The sequence below is a fragment of the Papaver somniferum genome, chromosome 4 (genome assembly GCF_003573695.1).
Source record: "Papaver somniferum cultivar HN1 chromosome 4, ASM357369v1, whole genome shotgun sequence".
Taxonomy (NCBI): Eukaryota; Viridiplantae; Streptophyta; class Magnoliopsida; order Ranunculales; family Papaveraceae; genus Papaver; species Papaver somniferum.
Window position 1 is genome coordinate 152,648,824 of NC_039361.1, and position 16,081 is coordinate 152,664,904.

The 16,081-nt window shown below is 36.3% G+C and overlaps 1 pseudogene; it reads left to right on the top strand.

The window, feature by feature from the left end:
- Positions 1–2,582: 2,582 nt before the first annotated feature.
- On the top strand, positions 2,583–14,743 carry LOC113273306 (annotated as a pseudogene).
- The last annotated feature ends 1,338 nt before the right edge of the window (positions 14,744–16,081 follow it).

Here is a 16,081-nt window from a genome sequence, read left to right on the forward strand (position 1 = left end):
AGTCAACCACCAAAACCCTATTTGGATAAACGTTTGAATTCTATTCGGATGACCACACATTTATTAGTCCATGACATCATCAACATTCAACCCCTTTATTCATCTCCAGTAGAAACTATCAAACCCATGGCAAACAATCCCATAATTTCTCTATGATTCATCTTCTCTACCATTTCCAGCCTCAAATCATCATCTCAAACAACATCAACTCCACTTTATTTCTCTTATTCAATTAACAACAACACAACATCTTCTCTTTCTTTGTGTTTTAATCAACGATAAAACCTACAATCTATTGATGTTGCTGTTATAGGCCACTAACCCATACCTTTAATCAATATCATTTCAGATATACTCTATGTTATTTCAATCGAACTCATCCCAGTAACAAAAATCCGTTTTATTTCTTTCCAATTTGAAATCAAATTCAGGCCGTAAATAAACCCTCAAATTATTGCACCGACAACACACATCATAAATCGAAATCCCCAAATTTAATTGGTGTTCTGATGTTGTAAAATCAAATCGATTACGAACCTTACCTTCCAAATGTATTAACCAAGAGATGAAAAGAGTGTGGCAACAACGATTTTGTTTATGTATGACTTTTATTTGGAATGGCGTTTTTGAAAACGCAGTTTGAAACGCGTTTTTGAAAAACGCAATTTGGGATAACATTGAATGCTATTCGAAATACCGTTTCCTCTTGGAATCCAATCTCTCTTCTGTGAAACGTTGGAAGAGGCCTTGCAAAAAAAAAAACGTGGAATGAGACTATTTGGTAGCCATAAGACTTATAGCGCATTTGGATACACATCCATAAGTAGATTTTCGACTTCTAAAAGCCGAAAATCCAGAAGTCGGTTTAGGTAACGAATTTTAAAACGATATCTATAAGTCAAAAAATTAACTTTTTGTGAAGCAAAATAGTTCTACTTTTAACTTGTACTTCTGCTACTGCTTCTGAAATCCAAATGCCTATTAACATTCCACATCTTCTCCAAATTTGGAATAACTTAGATTCCACCATAAGACTTGCTCTAATGTGATTTAAAAAATAATAACTCAAACATTTACTATCGGCTGGTATACCCCTTCCCCTTCCCCACTGCCCAGCCCACTATAAGACTTGCTCTGGTGATTTAAAAGAATGATTTTTTGGGGACTAGCCCATTTTGGTGGGGGACTACTTTGTGATAGGAACGTCCACCCTATACTTATAAGGGGTGTCCTAAAATGCGGTAATGACTAACTTATCCTTAACCTAATTTAATTTAAAACCAACCTAATAACCACATATATATAACCACCACCTCCATCCACCACAGCTGCCCGCCACCACCTCCGAATACCACAACCACCACCACCTCTCTCTCTATATATAGCTTAATTTAAATCATTAACAAAGATATTCTCACAAACCCATTACTTGTCATTTGTTTTTGGTTGAAAAAATGAGAAGTAATCATCAAAAATGAGTTGAAAACGGAAGTTGCAGAGAGAAGTTCGGCTAGGAATTATGTGAAACATTTTTTGAACTAGCCGAATTCAGCTTTAGTGGAGTTTTTTCTTTCAGAAAAAAGTTCGGTTACCTCACAATTTTTTTTCCCAGCCTAACTTTTAGTTCGGTTACATCACAAATTTTTTTCGTTTTTTTCCTAGCCGAACTTTTAGTTCGGTTACGTCGCGACTTTTTTTTTCCTAGTCGAACTTTTCTCTGAAAGAAAAAACTCCATTAAAGCTGACTTCGGCTACCTGTGTTTTCAGAAACATTAGCTGAACAAACTTGCAGATGAGTTCGGCTACCTGTTCTTCAGATGTCGTAGCCGAACTTTTTAACCAAACCGAAATCAATTTGTAAATTTTTCATTTTTAGGAATGTTTTGGCCAATTCAAGCACCATTAACTAATTTTGAAGTATCCGTGAGTGCCGAAAACATCATACTCTTGTTGTGGATCTTAAAGAAAAAGATCTAATTTTTTTCTTCCTAAACCCTCATCTTCATTATCATCTTCATCTTCTTCTTCTCCCTCTCAATAACTATTTTTTTGAAAAAATCAACTTATTAATTTAAGCTCACTAATCATTAATTAACTCACTAATCATTACACTAACTTAATTAGAAAGGATAATTTTGGCACTAAAATAAATATATGGATAAGGGGTGACTCAAAATTACTTCTAATATCCACCCAAAAATGATAGTAGTCCCCCACCAAAATAGGCTAGTCCCAAAAAAATCATTCTTTAAAAAGAACCATTTTTGGGGACTACTCTAAATTGGTGGGGGACTACTATTTGATATGGGTGTCCACCCTAAATTCTTAAAGGGTGTCATAAAAGATTAGGGAATACTAATCCGCCCTTATCCTACTTAAGGTTATAATTAATCCTAATAACTCACTAATTTAACCATTACCCACTAATCTAATCCAAATTAAAACCTAAAAACAAAATCGATTAAAATCAGTTTCAAAAACTCTTCCTATTCATTTCTTCTTATTTTTCTTCTTCTTCTTTTTCTTCTTCTTTTCTTTTCCTCTTCTTCGTATACCTCGACGTTAATCGTCGATACGAAAACATGCCTACCAAACAAACTCCAAGACTTCCAGGATCGAGTCCGGGACTAGCAAATATAACAAATCTCCCAAATGAATTGGCAATTGATAAACAACTTGAAACAAAGAAGAGGGGAAAAATCAATCATCCAACAACAACCAAGAAGTCTAATTCAAGTGATATGCAAATACGCGGGTAATTTCCTTCATACCCATTCCTTTTAATTCGTTTTTTGTTGAAGAAATCGATTAGAACTCATCAAAACCCATTGAAAATTGTAGTTACAGTATACATTTCAACTAGGAAAATTTTGAAAACCCTAGTTTTTTTGTAACCGAACTTTCAATATGAAGAACAGTTCGGAAATGTCGCAAACTTTATCCATTTTTAGGTAACCGAACTATATAGTTCGCTTAGCTCGCAAAACAAAACCCTGGATATTCCTAACCGAACGTATTCTTTAGTATAGGTCAGTCTAGTCGATAAATTATATAGGTAACCGAACTTTGGTATGTTAACACCAAGTATGTAGTTCGGTTACGTTGCAACTCATGCTAGATAACCAAACTAAAAGTTCAGCTATTTCACAACTCATGTAAGCTTGCCGAACTTTAATCCGTTTACAACTTGTGTTTGATTTAGTCCCATGTTATTGATTTATTTGATAAGAAAATATTATGTTTAGCTAATATTGTGGTTTTCATTCATTAGGAAGAAAAGAAAGAGATCTAATGCCCATACTGATGATGAAGAAGAGCAAGGAAATGAAGCCACTAGAAATGAAGAGGTTGAAGAACAAAGAGAACAAGTTGAAGATGTAGAAGCAGGGCAGTCAGAAGAAGAAGGACAAAAGGAAGAGGAAAAAGGGGATGAAGATAAGGGAGAGGATGGAGATGAGGAAGAGGAAGAAGATGAAGAGCTAGAAATTGTTCCCAAAGGATGCTGGGAGGAGAGTCGGTCTAAGCAATTGAATAGGGGTCGACAACAAGGAAATAAAAGACTTCGTCGTAGTGGTCGTGTTTTAATCCCTTCTTTTCTTTTATTTTCATTTGGTTGTAGTTTCAAAAAGCATCTTAGTTATGGATTTTGTGTGTTTTGAACAATTAGTTAGGAGTTTGGTATGTATAACACTTTTATATTTGTTTAAATTGGGTTTGTGTTTCAATTTTATATTTGGTTCATAAGTAGCGTGCAACATTATCTTGAATTAAAAGGATACAAGGTAAAGTTCGTCTAGACAGAAATTCAAAGCTGAAAACCGAACATATAGTTCGGCAACCTGCAATAGATTACCAGGCAACCGAAACTCAGTTCGGCGACCTGAAACTTTTGACCAGGTAACCAAACACTTAGTCCGGCAACCTGTGAAATTTGACCAGGTCACCGAACCATTAGTTCAAGATGCTCCGGACGAGGGTGGTTACGACGACCTTCCATAACCCTGTAGAGAACCCATCCATCCAAATATTTGTTGTAATTAAATGCTAGCTTGAAGGGGCATTTAATTTTCTTTGAGAAAGTTTTGTTCTTCCCATTTGTCTTTCTTGTATAAACATAATCCTTCCTCTTGTGGCTTTTATCGGGATCACCTATTCTCTCACAAACCATTTCAAACTGTGTTTTGTTTTCTCTCCCATTCAAAACTAATACGCACATGTCTTTTTGTGCATGTTGCCTAGCCCGACTCTTTGCCTCTACCGGGTTTTTGAATACCAAATCATTCATGTAGTGATGGGATTTGTCATCGTACAAAATATCAATTGGGGAAGGTTGATTTTCCATTGGTATTGGATCACATGCAACCTACAAGAAATAGCACAACGTCAATGGCAACCACAAACAAGAAACACAGATAATAGTTCGGCAATGTAACAATTTTATCGATCATGCCAAACAGAGGGTTCCGTTATCTCTTCTCTAGAAATATTTTGCGACCTTGCCAAACTAAGCTTCACTAAAGTTCTCCTTATAAGTTCGGTTACCTAAGCTTATATACGATCTAGCCGAACTATTATTTGTATACTCTGTAACAAATAGTTCGACAACGTTTTCTGGAAATACATAACCGAACTCTAAAAAACCTCTATCAAAATGGAGTTCGGTTACCTGCGTGTTCTGAATGAAGTAACCGAACAGTACATACAGAACAATTCGGTTACGTCGCAATGCAAGTTAGGTAACCGAACCACTTTGACCTAGCCGAAGTTTCTTCCTGAAATTTATGATTTTGCCAATTTTTTGCCCAATTCAAGCTACATTAACTAAATTTGAGCCATGCCTGAGTACCCATAACTTCATCTTCTGGTTGTGGTTGATAAAATCCATCATTTGGTTCGTCACATTGAGTTTGGGGAAGCATGCATTCATCATCTAAAAAATAACTCATATCCGGATCTTTATGAAGATTGACAAATACATCAGGAGATGTAGGAGGTTTTGATTTGGATGAGGGGCCATCATCACATGAATCACTCAAATCGTATTTATAAAACTCAAAATAAGATTTTCTGGTTCACCCCTCTTTTTGTTCATCTTTTCTTGTTCTTTTTATTCTTCTTCTCACTAATCACTAACTAATTATTACACTAACACTAAGAAACCATTACACTAACACTAATTTGATTACCAAGTTTTTTTTTAGTATTAACAAACATTAGGATAAGGGATGACCCAAATTTACTTCCACTATCCACCCAAAGTAGTCCCCAACCAAAAAAAAAATGGTTCTTTAAAAAATACTGTAATTACTTAGACATTTACTATCGGCTAGTATACCCCTTCCCCGCCCAGCCCAACATGCATAATCCTCTTGCCGCCCTAAAAACACCCTTGGCGACACTGATCTCATTTTCCCGCCCTTTCTAACAAAACTCAGAAAACCCCAAATGGAAGCTGAAGCTGAAAATATTGATAATTTTTGTAAATTTCTCCTCGAGAACCATATTAATCAACTCATCTCAATCATTTCTTCACCATCCACATCGAGTAAGAAAAATAAAACACTAACCCTAATTCTTTCTAAAAATCTTTGCTAATGTTTAGGGTTTTAAGGATTTCTCTACTTTGAGTCAGTTTTGCAGAGCTAATTGATTACGATATCAAGCTATCTTACATTATTCACTCAGAACCTAATGAATTCTACCAAGATTTGACCGCGGCGCTGCTCAAGCTCAGGTTCCAAAACCCTAACTCTCTAATCTATATCATTTAGTGTTTGTCTGATCAATTATGTAGGGATTTTAGGTTTGCTTTTGTTATTTTTTGAATTTCAGGGGTCTATTTTTGTGAAAGGACGAGGAAGTGTTAAGGAATTGATTCATGTTCGGATTAATATCGATGGTATTTTGGAGAATCCAGGTTTGAAGTCTGTAACTATTCCGAACTCTTATTTTACTCGTTTTATCGGGGTTTCAATTGATTAATTGGGTGATTTAATGGTTTTGTAGAGGCTTGTCCAAGTATTGGAAAAATTAGAGTGAAACATAGGGGAAGGCTTCTCACTCTTAAAGGTCCTGTTACAAAGACTGGATCTATTAAGATGATTGAAGGCGAAAGGTATTACGAATGTCGCAAATGCAAATTCAGGTGATTGAGATTTATGTGATTGTTAGATATGTTTCTGTTTTTTGTTTTGTTATACGTCATTTGTTGGATTAATGAGAATGGTTGTTTAGGTTCGCGGTTATACCTGAATCTGAAACTGGAAATTGTATTCGGCTTCCATCGTTTTGTGATTCTAAGGTATTGTCTCTTTATGGGACCTATATTTTGTGTAAAGCTTGATGATATTGATATAGCTTAGTCCTTCTTGTGTTTTTGTCCTCAAAGTGTTTTTGTTTGTGACAGAGGCAGAAATCCTGTGAAGGCACAAGTTTTCAGTTTGTTAAGGATAGTATAGTATGCCATGTCTACCAGGAAGTCAAAATCCAAGAGAGCACATAAGTTTTGGGTGTTGGTTCTATACCTCGCTCAATCCCGGTTGTTCTCAAGGATGATTTTGTTGACATTGTTAAAGCTGGAGGTAATATCTTTTGAAACCCAGATGCTTTTCAGTTTCAGGTCCTTGTATACAATGGTGATAGTCTATGCCCCTCTGCTAATATCATTGGAGGGTTTTGGAACTTTATTTTCTTTTTGACAAGTTTTCATGATTTCCTATTCCACCAGATGACGTAATTGTTACGGGAGTCTTGACAACAAAATGGTCATCAGATATGAAGGATGTCCGCTGCGAGCCTGCGACCTCGATCCTTTATTTGTTGCTAATCATGTGAGGTTAGAATGACATTTTCTTACATTCGACGAGTGGTTGAAATCCTTTCATGCATTTGTTGTTAGAATGTGCAGATACTTACAGTAGCAAAGTTATTCCTTTGGAGTCTAACATGGTGCCTATGGTTCCTTAATTTATTTTCTAATGCAATGCTAATGAAACTTCTATTTTTTGTCCTTGTAACATTAACATTCACTTCTCCCCCTTTCAGGAGAAGCAAATATAGATGTCCCTGATGATATTGTACAGAAGTTTGAGCAGTTTTGGATTGATTTCAAAGACACTCCACTGAAAGGCAGACTTTAGACTTCTTTGTTTGTGCTAAGCAATGTGTTACTTTGGGAAAAGGAGAAGTCATTTGTCTGTGTCAGCCCTTGTCAAACTAAGAAAAAAATCACTGAACTATATCAGTAGATTTCTTAAACTGTATAAATTCTAACTTCAGATTGGGACTTCACTCTCATAACTTTCGCAGGAAGGAACGCGATACTTCAAGGCATATGCCCACAAATTTTTGGACTCTTCATAGTTAAGCTTGCAGGTAAAGTGATGATGTACCATTCCCTTTTCTTTTGGAAATTGACTAAAGAATAGTTCTCTCAACTTTGCATAGAGATTGGGCCTTCGATATAAGAAAACATAACAACACGAGATGGTGTCTTTTTGTTCTTGAATCTGAATAGAGTTATTATTGACTATATACCACTCTGCTTTTTGTTTGTTAGACTATTAGTTGTCGTAACACTGATTGGAGCGGTGCAAATGTTGATGTTTGTGGTACAAAAGTACAAGGGGATTCTCACTTGCTTTTGGTGGTGGTGGTGGTGGTGGTGGGTGGGGGTGGGGGGGAGATCCAGGTACTCTCCTTTGTTTAAAACCTGTACAATCTTTTAACTTTTTCTAGATCTTACCTCTGACTCAGATAGTAGATTAGGCTGCGTCTAGAATTTCAAAATGTGATAAACTGGGAAATCCATCTCTTAGATTTGGGCCATCCCTTAGACAGAACGTTTGTTCTGATCGGCTTATGTTAAAAATTCTTGCCACAATGTTAGTATTTTGGATTGCTTTACCTCGTCTTTGGTTTGATTGTCGTATGGTTGAAATGGGACTCATCAGAAATCAACTCCATCTTCTTATTTCCTGATCAGATAGGTTGCTTAGATAGTATAAGTAGCTAATAATGGGATTTTGTAGGATTAAGAAAGATAATATGCACGTCGATTATGAACTCCCAGGTACTGAAAAGTCTCAGTTTATGAAGTTTGCTGCTAAGTTGAGCAATAGATCTGTCATGACTACGGGATTGGAAGCACTGGCGCTGGATTAACTGTCACTGAAGTGAAAGATGGAGGTCAGTTTTGACTGACCTATTGGTCATTTATTAAATACTTTAGCTTCATATTATTTCGAGTTAATATATGTTGAGTTCTCCTGATAAATTTGCACATATCCTAATTTACATTAAATAATTCAGCTGTACTCAAGCAAATCCATTCTTCATATCCATCCAGCAACTCAATCCTTCTGTTGTTATTTGTGAACTATTAATGACATCTCATTCACCTTATAAGGATAGGATCTAAAATAATCGCTTCAAACATAACTTATTTCTGTTATTAGCCATTGATCAAAAAAATTAAAAGCCAAACTAGATTCATTCTGAAACATATCAGACAATTTTTTTTTTTTTTAGAATATGATTGGAATGTGAAAATCATAGTTACATGTCCTCAGAGAATAGAGTCATACATATTATGTAGGATTTTTCTGCAACTTTGGAAGATTGCACAATCTTTTCAAGGAACATTTTACTGCTCTTAGTGGTACCGTTTTAACTTATGGTGATAGGGATTTATTGCTAGCATATTTCATCAAAATAAAATATCAAGCTTTTTACTCTTAAAGATGTATGTGGTAATGTTCCCTTCTTTCATTGTTGATGAAATTCTTATGTGCTCCATTGGAGCTCTTGAGTACTTAACCTAAGTGTCTCATATATCAAAATGATCTTCAGGAGAGTGGATGTTAGAGGCTGGCGCCCTTGTCCTGGCAGATGATGGAATTTGCTGTATAGATGAATTTGATAGGTACTCAACTTACGTCTTAAATGGTTGTCTATCGAGCTTTTAACTTCTTGCACATCTTGCTCGCCATCTAAGGTATTCCTTGCGTCGAGTAACTGAGAAAACATTACTTCTTTTTAGTTATGTTTGTGAAATTGTTTGTTTGCGTCACACCGAGGATATTCCGCTACCCATCGGATTACATGATTATAGGCTTCTTTAGTAAGAGGTGCCATAATCATTTTTAATCCGACAATGAATTATTTGAAGTTTGTCTTTGTTTAATATTCATAGAGGACTGATGACTATGTTCTTAATATTGGTAACTGATACATCTACAACTGTTTTTTCCCCCTTCCTGTTGAAGCATGAGAGAACGTGACAGGGCAACAATTCATGAACCCATGGAACAGCAGACTATAAGTGTTGCAAAGGTATTTTATACCAATTTATGCTTAGATGCAGTCAATGATGCCATTATTTTGAGGGTTGCAAGTCCTGTGAGTTCAATAAAAAACCAATAAGGTTTGTACTCTGATAATCTATATGGTAAATTCTGGTTCTACTACTGGAATTCTTGCGCTTCCAAGTCACTTAGTGGAGTACTTTCTGTAATGTCTTTAGTTTTTATATAGCAAATGTGTTTCTTTTGATTGCTTCAGCCGGGCATAGGGATCTTGAAACTGACCTAAGATGAGTCCTATCCATGCACCCCTACTTCACCCAACCTTGGCTGTGGATTAGATCTATTTCGTCCATTTGGTAGGTCAGTTATGCTAGATGATAAAGGGAATACTTTGGAAGGTAGGTCAATAAATTCAGTAGAAACTGGGTCTGGTTCGGTCAAACCAACTACAAAGATCAGATATCTTGCTTTGGGTACAACTATTTGTTCTCTTTGTCAGTGTGTTAGTTTTGAGAAGGTGCTTCAACTTGAAATAATGATGCATAATTGCTTTTCAGGCTGGTCTTGTTAAGACTTTTAATACCAGGACTATTGTATTTGGTGCGACAAATGCAAAAGGGCAATATGATCCCACTAAATGTATCCTTCCATTCAGATATTCTTACTGTTGTAACTAAATTAAGGAGGGATGTTTTCCTTTTATTTGTTTTTGGGATTTAAGGACAAGGGAACTTTATTCTTCTTATATCTCCCCTCACAAGTCTTAGCTATTAACGCAGTAATACTAAATATTTGCTGGGGTATATAGTTAACATAGAAATTAGCTTGACCCTGTTCGGGTTGACAATGCAGGAACAAACAAGGTGAAGTTTTTCCAGGTCTAGATTATGGTGCAGCTTAAAATGATTTATCAGATTGAGGTTCAATTTCCGTTTTATATTTTCATTTTCCTTAACAAATTGTGTAGCTTTATCTGTCAATACTACACTCTCTGGATCCTTGCTCAGTAGATTTGATATAGTCCATGTCCTCTTAGTGAGATAAATATGCTATTATATTTGATTATTCAAAGAGATACCTACAATCTGTATGAGAAGTAGCCAGACTGCAATCATTTTCTGAAACTAAGCAGCAAGGAGAATCAGAAACAGGGAAGAGTGATGAAGATTTAACAACTGTCTGGCCATTACCCATGCTTTGAAGGTAAAAGCTTCTTGAAAGCATCTATTATTTAATTTTTTTAAAGGCAATCCTCAGGTAAAAAGCTCTAAAAGATCCCAATTCGTGCGGGCCCTCATGGGGAATGATCCGGTGCTGATTTAGGTACCATGCACTTGCTTATTTATAGTCTAGGGTTGGTGTAGGGACATCCTCCCAGTAAAGCAACCCTTTCTGAAATAATCTTTCCGTTAATGAATTGGTTGGAGTGCACGATTGAATGGGAATAATTTTTTAAGTTGATTTCAAATCGACCTTTGACGGGCAATGTTTGCAAGTTATGCTGCATACTACCATCATGTATGTAAACCATACATAGCATATTTTGTCAGAGTTCCCACTTCAGAGATACTAAAAGACAGAAAACTATCCTAAAAGAGTTAAAGAAAAATTTTCATATCCTTTTGAGAATTACTCAGCATTACTATGCTAATGGCATCTGGATTGGTTAAATTGTCAGGGAAATCAGTACTTACTAGCTTCTATTTGACGCAGGTACATTCATTATCTAAAACGACACTTCAAACCTGTTTTAACAAAGGAAGCTGAAAGTATTATCTCAAGTTATTATCAACTTCAGCGAAGAACAGCAGTAGAGAATGCAGGTTTGCTGATTCATTTGCTGATTCAACTTCAGCGAAGCTGAAAGCTATTTTAAATGTACCTATGGCAAATACATTTGCTGCAAAAGAGTTGAAGCCTTATTCTCATTTTCATGGTCATTATAAAAATATGACCCCTTTGAGTATAGACCTACTGACGAGTCATGCTAAGTTGAGCCTGTGTAAGTTCAGTGGGCAGAAAAGCTCAACCCTTGACTCACTCTTGTTTTAAGTTAGGTTTCTTAGACCCAAGCCTGGCTACCTTTACCATTTTCTCATATGAAAGCAAGGCAGGAACAAGGGTTACCGTCATCCATACTGGTCATAATGCTCAGAGGCTCAGCGGTCACCCTGTGCTGATTAGTCACAAGTGGAGTTAGGGTTGGATTGAAACAAGTCATAATTAATATTCATTATTCATCTTAATGGAGATTTTTTTACTGTGCAGCAAGGACCACCGTGCGTATGCTTGAAAGTTTAATACAACTAGCCCAAGGTAATTGTAAATTGCTTGAAGCATGCGTAGTACACCAATTTTGAGTTTTTCCAGATGTGACACATTTTGTTTTCTCAGCACATGCAATACTCATGTTCAGAAATGAGGTCACTCGGCTTGATGCTGTAGCTGCCATTCTGCGCATCGAGTCATCCATGACAACCTCAGCTATAGTGGACTGCGTTGGCAATGCACTGCATTCTAATTTTGCTGAAAATCCAGACCAAGAATGTATCCTAGCAACTCCGAGTCTTATATATCGATCCATAATATGTATAGTATTACAATTAAGAAGTATAAACATTCTTTCAGTAAAGTTTCTTTGTTGAACCCTTGATAAAATGCACAATAGATGATATTGGAAAAGCTGAAATCAGACTCACTTGATGAATTTTCTGACATAAACAGCCTGGAAGGCTGAAGATCCAGGTTCAGGTGACAGAATGTATATAAGTTCCAGGCATCTTACATAGTCTACATCTTTCAATTACCGCTGCTTACACAGGTAAGATTCAAACAAGTTTTATCTTGTAAATTCCAATGGGCACCGTAGAAAATAACACTGTTGACTTTGCGGTGATGATTTATGCAGTTTGTACACTTCATGGTCCACATTCTTGTCACATGCAATCGTTTCTTACTGTTATATTGGATTTATGAGATTCTGACCAAGTTTTTACATTTCCTTTTCTAAACTAGATGTTTTTTCATGATTTCATCAATCTATCCTTTTCCCAAGCTTTATTCATGTATCAGCATCTTTTTTGTCCTTGCAGCATCTCATATTCATCTTTTCTTCTTTTGTTTCTATCGTAAATATGCAACCACGAAAAATCCGTAAAATGGGACTTGATGCAACAGTTGTTAGGACCCATGTAAGCACCCACCACCACCACGAATAACACTGACTCCCACCTCAGCCATGTGCGTTTGGGCCTAGGTGTAGTGTTTTACCATGATGGGTTTGTACCTGTGCATTCCAAATCTTTTTGTACCACATGATAAGTCTCCCTCATGTAAAGCTGCAACCCACAACCTCAGCAACAGTTTGACCAAATTTGTGGTAGATGATAGCTGTTGTGGTTCTCTTCAAGGTTTTTACGCATGTAACTTGTTATCCATGAATCCGTAGTAGATCTCAATTTAGGGTAGAAAAGGACTTCAATTTATATATTGCTGAAAATTCTACTAAGTCTTTATTCATTAGAAACTTGCAGCAATAACTGGAATGCAATGGCGGTATTTAGTAGTATTATGGTTACTTAAATGAGGTAGCTAAGTGAAGCTATCAACATTGCTATCTTTCCAGTTAGGTATAGTGTGTGTATATTGTTTGGATCTTCAAGGATCTAAATAGATCTGAGCGGTACTAGTATAAATCTTAGGTTAATTTTTCATTCTTTCAGCAGATTAGATACTGATATTAAGATTTCACCCCTTTTTTCATTCCAAACCCTAAGTTTATCATCGCCGATTCTCGGCTAAATCTCCTGGGTTACCGGCCTATTTACACTTGATTAATGCTTTCATTGATAAATATGTTCCTCTTTATTGCTCTGACATAGGATTTATCCTTTAATTTTACTGCTGTGATATGGAATGAAGATAGGATTGAAAGTCAGAAGCTTGGCAGACATGGTGACTTCTTCTTCGATTTGATGCCTCTTCTACCTGGTTACTTCTACTTTGCTGATTTAAGTCAATTTCATCAAGGTAACCATGAGGTTGGATCGCCCTGCTGCCTCTCTAACTTATCTATTGATGGTCCTGATATTTTTTCCATTCATATCCATTTTGTCTCTGGATTGCTGTATGTTTATTGAAATTTTCTATTACCATTACCACCATATGAGACCTTCAAAATCAAACCCCTTTCAGTTCAAGTCTTTCATCTGTGAAGCTGTTTTGTATCTTCCATGTCCTAGTCGCTGTTTTCTATCTGATGTTTCTCATCCATATAACCCCTGCTCATACTTAAAATCTTCCCAATTGCCAAGCTTCATTCGGTGGTCTTTTGTTTTCTGTGATTGCTTCCTGCGACCTGAAGTTGTTGTGTTTGTTTATTGTGGTGTAGTTTCTTTTGCTCCTTTAGAATGGTGGTGTAGTTTCTTTCCTATTTGTGTTCTTTAAGATTAACTCTGGAAGGCATTTAATTTATTTGGTTGTGCCTTGGTTTTAGAAAGTTGGTGGTTTCTTCATCTCAATCTGAATTTGGGGTGAAGCTTTTTAGTTTGTCTTCTCCACCGCGAATCTAGTTAAATGTTTGGAGACTGCCTTGATAGTGTTATGAGTAACAAGACAAAGTTTTGATGAGACGGTGCTTATTGAGAGGTCATGATCTTACAATGTGGAATTAGTCTTATACAACTAATACAGGTCATTGACATCTAAGTTTTTAACTCGGTTAAGGGAAGCTGCAGATCACCTTTTGATGCTCCATTCAAAAATCTTGTGGAATGAAATTTTATGGGAATTCGTATTATTAGAGATTTTCTTCGACATTTTCTCCATTTATCGACTAGACGGGCAAGGGAGAACTTTGAGAACTATGTGGATTTTTTGCAAGACAGTAATAGTGACAACACTTCAAGCATGCTTCAACCTCAGCAAAAACATTCTTTCTCTAGGCATTTGTCTTGTTTTCACTACGCATAGGAGATGAAGCAATACTACTTAAATCCTGTTCATCAGCAAAATCCTCAACAACAGCAAAATATCAGCATCTTTCTCAGCAGCAGCATCATCTTGAGATCCCATGGATTAGATCTCTTCAAAGATTTATAACAGAGGAAGCTTAATCATTGTGCTTTTGGGCCGGCAGACAGGTTCCATTTTTGTGTTATCTTTATCCTATATTTTCAGCCCCTTTTTATTCTACTTCAATTTCATAGTAGTTTGCTGTCCTTTTATTATTAGTGTAATCTAGTTTGAGTCCGTAGCTCTTATTACATCTATATTTCAGTCTCTAGTATGTTTTTAGTAATATTATTAGCAGTAGTACTCTCTGTCTTCTCTGGTAAACACCACCTGATGGATCAAACCGAAAAAGAAGAAGATAAACAGTTATCGTCCGGGCAGTACACTTCAGCATGTGGACTCAGTTACCTGACTAGCACCTTAAATCAAGGGCATCAAAAACTCCCACCATCGACTAAATTCTTTTGGACTCAGCCGTGTCCATCAAAAGTACAACTTTTCTTGTGGAAATTATTGAATGAAAGTCTTTTGACCTTTGGCTCTAACATTTCCCCTCGATGCAAATCTGATCGGAAGATTGCTGCTCATGATCTGCTCTACTGTTTTGCTATTTTAGACTCATGGTATACCATTCCAATTATATTTGATTAATCTCTTAGATGTAATTGTACTTTTAAGTTATTTAATAAAATCTATGCTTTTAAATAAAGCACACCCTTTTACCAAAACGATGCTGCGGGAAAAAAAATCATTACCTTTCGTTTTCTTCAATAAGTTTCTCTCTGTGCATTGCTGAGCTTTTCCTGTTTTCCCCGGATTGTTTTGGTAAACCAAAAAAAATTGGCTAAACCATAGTTAAAATAGTCAAGTCATGTAAGCGGTGGGATTGACTGGGTGGACGAATAGAATTATTGTAAGCGGTGGGATTGACTGGGTGGACGAATAGAATTATTGTTGATCAATTGTAGGTTGTTGATGTTCCGTGTACACCTTATACTCTCAAGTCTTAATAAGGCAAGCATAAAATTGTCTTAAACTGCTAGGGATGGTCGTGGGGCGGGGATCTTGTATCCCAGTCACTGCCCCATTCAAAAAAAAAAACCACACCCTTCCCATTACCCGCTTAATCTGGGACGGGGCGGGTATGGGAAATACCCCTACGGGGCGGGTTTTTTACGGGTTACTCATAACATTAAGCTCAAATATAATGAGTTAATTTAATAATCAATACCTAAGTTCAACCAATAATAATAATAATTTAAAATTTCAAACTCATATATTCATCGTAAAACAAGCAAAGAAAAACAAATTGGTCTATAAACGAGCATCACTCATTTTAGTTCTTAATTATTTCTTATCAAGTATCTTCCTCCATGTTGATCACCTCATCGTCTGCTTCAGTTTCTTCCCAAAATGTTTCACCATCGAATTTTGATCCACCTAGCCAAAATAAGAAAGTGTATCATATAACCATAATGATGTATTAAATGTAAAAAAAACATTTCAATAAAAAGAGATTTTCATTACCATTCAGCATATCCCATAGCCAGTCTTGAGCGCACATCAAAGCTTCCAACGTTTTTGGATGAAGTCTATTACGTTGGACACTCACAAATCTACCTCCGGTACTAAAAGTTGATTCGGAAGCTACCGTTGAAACTGGAATCGCTAAAATATCTCTAGCCATACACTGCAAGACTGGATATTTAATCCCATTTGTCTTCCACCATGCTAGTATGTCAAAATTACCAATCCTAGGTAAA